Source organism: Antedon bifida, chromosome 7 (assembly GCF_963402885.1).
Source record: "Antedon bifida chromosome 7, ecAntBifi1.1, whole genome shotgun sequence".
Taxonomy (NCBI): Eukaryota; Metazoa; Echinodermata; class Crinoidea; order Comatulida; family Antedonidae; genus Antedon; species Antedon bifida.
This window is the reverse complement of record NC_136232.1, coordinates 27,029,184-27,035,183: the sequence shown is the minus strand read 5'-3', so window position 1 is coordinate 27,035,183 and position 6,000 is coordinate 27,029,184.

The window sequence follows — 6,000 nt, the reverse complement described above, 5'->3', positions numbered from 1 at the left end:
ATAGTAACCATTTATGTCAAAAAATAAAAAGGTCGAAATATGGCCATTTTTGGAAAAAATCCCTGTACTATAATAGTAAGGGATTTTTTCCAAAAATGGCCAAAATACGTACTTTTTAAAATACTGTTATTATGCAATGTTATTGCTATATATGTGCATATATTGCGTTATAAGCATCTTATAGACGTATAGTAACCATTTATGTCAAAAAACAAAAAGGTCGAAATATGGCCATTTTTGGAAAATATCCCTGTACTATAGTAAGGGATTTTTTTCGAAAAATTGCCAAAATACGCACTTTTTTAAATACTGTTATTATGCAATAATATTGCTATATATGTGCATATATTGCGTTATAAGCATCTTATAGACGTATAGTAACCATTTATGTCAAAAAATAAAAAGGTCGAAATATGGCCATTTTTGGAAAAAATCCCTGTACTATAGTAAGGGATTTTTTCCAAAAATGGCCAAAATACGCACTTTTTTAAATACTGTTATTATCCAATATTATTGCTATATATGTGCATATATTGTGTTAAAAGCATCTTATAGACGTATAGTAACCATTTATGTCAAAAAATAAAAAGGTCGAAATATGGCCATTTTTGGAAAAAATCCCTGTACTATAGTACATGGATTTTTTCGAAAAATGGCCAAAATACGCACTTTTTAAAATACGGTTATTTTGCAATATTATTACTATATATGTGCATATATTGCGTTATAAGCATCTTATAGACGTATAGTAACCATTTATGTCAAAAAATAAAAAGGTCGAAATGTGGCCATTTTTGGAAAAAATACCTGTACTATAGTAAGGGATTTTTTCGAAAAATGGCCAAAATACGCACTTTTTTAAATACTGTTATTATGCAATATTATTGCTATATATGTGCATATATTGCGTTATAAGCATCTTATAGACGTATAGTAACCATTTATGTCAAAAAATAAAAAGGTCGAAATATGGCCATTTTTGGAAAAAATCCCTGTACTATAGGCCTAGTACATGGATTTTTTCGAAAAATGGCCAAAATACGCACTTTTTAAAATACGGTTATTGTGCAATATTATTACTATATATGTGCATATATTGCGTTATAAGCATCTTATAGACGTACAGTAACCATTTATGTCAAAAAATAAAAAGGTCGAAATATGGCCATTTTTGGAAAAAATCCCTGTACTATAGTAAGGGATTTTTTCCAAAAATGGCCAAAATACGTACTTTTTAAAATACTGTTATTATGCAATATTATTGATATATATGTGCATATATTGCGTTATAAGCATCTTATAGACGTATAGTAACCACTTATGTCAAAAAATAAAAAGGTCGAAATATGGCCATTTTTGGAAAAAATCCCTGTACTATAGTAAGGGATTTTTTTCGAAAAATGACCAAAATACGAACTTTTTAAAATGCTGTTATTATGCAATAATATTGCTATATATGTGCATATATTGCGTTATAAGCATCTTATAGACGTATATTAACCATTTATGTCAAAAAATAAAAAGGTCGAAATATGGCCAAAATACGCACTTTTTTAAATACGGTTATTTTGCAATATTATTACTATATATGTGCATATATTGCGTTATAAGCATCTTATAGACGTATAGTAACCATTTATGTCAAAAAATTAAAAGGTCGAAATGTGGCGATTTTTGGAAAAAATCCCTGTACTATAGTAAGGGATATTTTCGAAAAATGGCCAAAATACGCACTTTTTTAAATACTGTTATTATGCAATATTATTGCTATATATGTGCATATATTGCGTTATAAGCATCTTATTCGTATAGTAACCATTTATGTCAAAAAATAAAAAGGTCGAAATATGGCCATTTTTGGAAAAAATCCCTGTACTATATAGTACATGGATTTTTTCGAAAAATGGCCAAAATACGCACTTTTTAAAATACGGTTATTGTGCAATATTATTACTATATATGTGCATATATTGCGTTATAAGCATCTTATAGACGTACAGTAACCATTTATGTCAAAAAATAAAAAGGTCGAAATATGGCCATTTTTGGAAAAAATCCCTGTACTATAGTAAGGGATTTTTTCCAAAAATGGCCAAAATACGTACTTTTTAAAATACTGTTATTATGCAATATTATTGCTATATATGTGCATATATTGCGTTATAAGCATCTTATAGACGTATAGTAACCACTTATGTCAAAAAATAAAAAGGTCGAAATATGGCCATTTTTGGAAAAAATCCCTGTACTATAGTAAGGGATTTTTTTCGAAAAATGACCAAAATACGAACTTTTTAAAATGCTGTTATTATGCAATAATATTGCTATATATGTGCATATATTGCGTTATAAGCATCTTATAGACGTATATTAACCATTTATGTCAAAAAATAAAAAGGTCGAAATATGGCCATTTTTGGAAAAAATCCCTGTACTATAGTAAGGGATTTTTTTCAAAAATGGCCAAAATACGTACTTTTTAAAATACTGTTATTATGCAATATTATTGCTATATATGTGCATATATTGCGTTATAAGCATCTTATAGACGTATAGTAACCATTTATGTCAAAAAATAAAAAGGTCGAAATATGGCCATTTTTGGAAAAAAATCCCTGTACTATATTACATGGATTTTTTCGAAAAATGGCCAAAATACGCACTTTTTAAAATACTGTTATTATACAATATTATTGCTATATATGTGCATATATTGAGTTATAAGCATCTTATAGACGTATAGTAACCATCTTTGTCAAAAAATAAAAAGGTCGAAATATGGCCATTTTTGAAAAAAATCCCTGTACTATAGTAAGGTATTTTTTCGAAAAATGGCCAAAATACGCCCTTTTTTAAATAATGTTATTATGCAATATTATTGCTATATATGTGCATATATTGCGTTATAAGCATCTTATAGACGTATAGTAACCATTTATGTCAAAAAATAAAAAGGTCGAAATATGGCAATTTTTGGAAAAAATCCCTGTACTATAGTAAGGGATTTTTTTCGAAAAATGACAAAAATTCGAACTTTTTAAAATGCTGTTATTATGCAATAATATTGCTATATATGTGCATATATTGCGCTATAAGCATCTTATAGACGTATAGTAACCATTTATGTCAAAAAATAAAAAGGTCGAAATATGGCCATTTTTGGAAAAAATCCCTGTACTATAGTAAGGGATTTTTTCCAAAAATGGCCAAAATGCGTACTTTTTAAAATACTGTTATTATGCAATATTATTGCTATATATGTGCATATATTGCGTTATAAGCATCTTATAGACGTATAGTAACCATTTATGTCAAAAAATAAAAAGGTCGAAATGTGGCCATTTTTGGAAAAAATCCCTGTACTATAGTAAGGGATTTTTTCGAAAAATGGCCAAAATACGCACTTTTTTAAATACTGTTATTATGCAATATTATTGCTATATATGTGCATATATTGCGTTATAAGCATCTTATAGACGTATAGTAACCATTTATGTCAAAAAATAAAAAGGTCGAAATATGGCCATTTTTTGAAAAAATCCCTGTACTATAGTACATGGATTTTTTCGAAAAATGGCCAAAATACGCACTTTTTAAAATACGGTTATTTTGCAATATTATTACTATATATGTGCATATATTGCGTTATAAGCATCTTATAGACGTACAGTAACCATTTATGTCAACAAATAAAAAGGTCGAAATATGGCCATTTTTGGAAAAAATCCCTGTACTATAGTAAGGGATTTTTTCCAAAAATGGCCAAAATACGTACTTTTTAAAATACTGTTATTATGCAATATTATTGCTATATATGTGCATATATTGCGTTATAAGCATCTTATAGACGTATAGTAACCATTTATGTCAAAAAATAAAAAGGTCGAAATATGGCCATTTTTGGAAAAAAATCCCTGTACTATTATAGTACATGGATTTTTTCGAAAAATGGCCAAAATACGCACTTTTTAAAATACTGTTATTATGCAATATTATTGCTATATATGTGCATATATTGCGTTATAAGCATCTTATAGACGTATAGTAACCATTTATGTCAAAAAACAAAAAGGTCGAAATATGGCCATTTTTTGAAAAAATCCCTGTACTATAGTAAGGGATTTTTTCGAAAAATGGCCAAAATACGCACTTTTTAAAATACTGTTATTATGCAATATTATTGCTATATATGTGCATATATTGTGTTATAAGCATCTTATAGACGTATAGTAACCATTTATGTCAAAAAATAAAAAGGTCGAAATATGGCCATTTTTTCGAAAAATGGCCAAAATACGTACTTTTTAAATACTGTTATTATGCAATATTAGTGCTATATATGTGCATATATTGCGTTATAAGCATCTTATAGACGTATAGTAACCATTTATGTCAAAAAATAAAAAGGTCGAAATATGGCCATTTTTGGAAAAAATCCCTGTACTATAGTACATGGATTTTTTCGAAAAATGGCCAAAATACGCACTTTTTAAAATACGGTTATTTTGCAATATTATTATTATATATGTGCATATATTGCGTTATAAGCATCTTATAGACGTACAGTAACCATTTATGTCAAAAAATAAAAAGGTCGAAATATGGCCATTTTTGGAAAAAATCCTTGTAAGGGATTTTTTTTAAAAATGGCCAAAATACGCACTTTTTAAAATACTGTAATTATGCAATATTATTGCTATATATGTGCATATATTGCGTTATAAGCATCTTATAGACGTATAGTAACCATTTATGTCAAAAAATAAAAAGGTCGAAATATGGCCATTTTTGGAAAAAAATCCCTGTACTATAGTAAGGGATTTTTTCGAAAAATGGCCAAAATACGCACTTTTTTAAATACTGTTATTATCCAATATTATTGCTATATATGTGCATATATTGCGTTATAAGCATCTTATAGACGTATAGTAACCATTTATGTCAAAAAATAAAAAGGTCGAAATATGGCCGTTTTTGGAAAAAATCCCTGTACTATAGTAAGGGATTTTTTTTCGAAAATGGCCAAAATACGCACTTTTTAAAATACTGTTATTATGCAATATTATTGCTATATATGTGCATATATTGCGTTATAAGCATCTTATAGACGTATAGTAACCATTTATGTCAAAAAATAAAAAGGTCGAAATATGGCCATTTTTTGAAAAAATCCCTGTACTATAGTAAGGGATTTTTTCCAAAAATGGCCAAAATACGCACTTTTTTAAATACTGTTATTATCCAATATTATTGCTATATATGTGCATATATTGCGTTATAAGCATCTTATAGACGTATAGTAACCATTTATGTCAAAAAATAAAAAGGTCGAAATATGGCCATTTTTGGAAAAAATCCCTGTACTATAGTAAGGGATTTTTTCCAAAAATGGCCAAAATACGCACTTTTTTAAATACTGTTATTATGCAATATTATTGCTATATATGTGCATATATTGTGTTATAAGCATCTTATAGACGTATAGTAACCATTTATGTCAAAAAATAAAAAGGTCGAAATATGGCCATTTTTGGAAAAAATCCCCGTACTATAGTAAGGGATTTTTTCGAAAAATGGCCAAAATACGTACTTTTTAAAATACTGTTATTATGCAATATTATTGCTATATATGTGCATATATTGCATTATAAGCATCTTATAGACGTATAGTAACCATTTATGTCAAAAAATAAAAAGGTCGAAATATGGCCATTTTTGGAAAAAATCCCTGTACTATAGTAAGGTATTTTTTCGAAAAATGGCCAAAATACGCACTTTTTAAAATACTGTTATTATGCAATATTATTGCCATATATGTGCATATATTGTGTTATAAGCATCTTATAGACGTATAGTAACCATTTATGTCAAAAAATAAAAAGGTCGAAATATGGCCATTTTTGGAAAAAGGGATTTTTTCGAAAAATGGCCAAAATACGCACTTTTTAAAATACTGTTATTATGCAATAATATTGCTATATATGTGCATATATTGTGTTA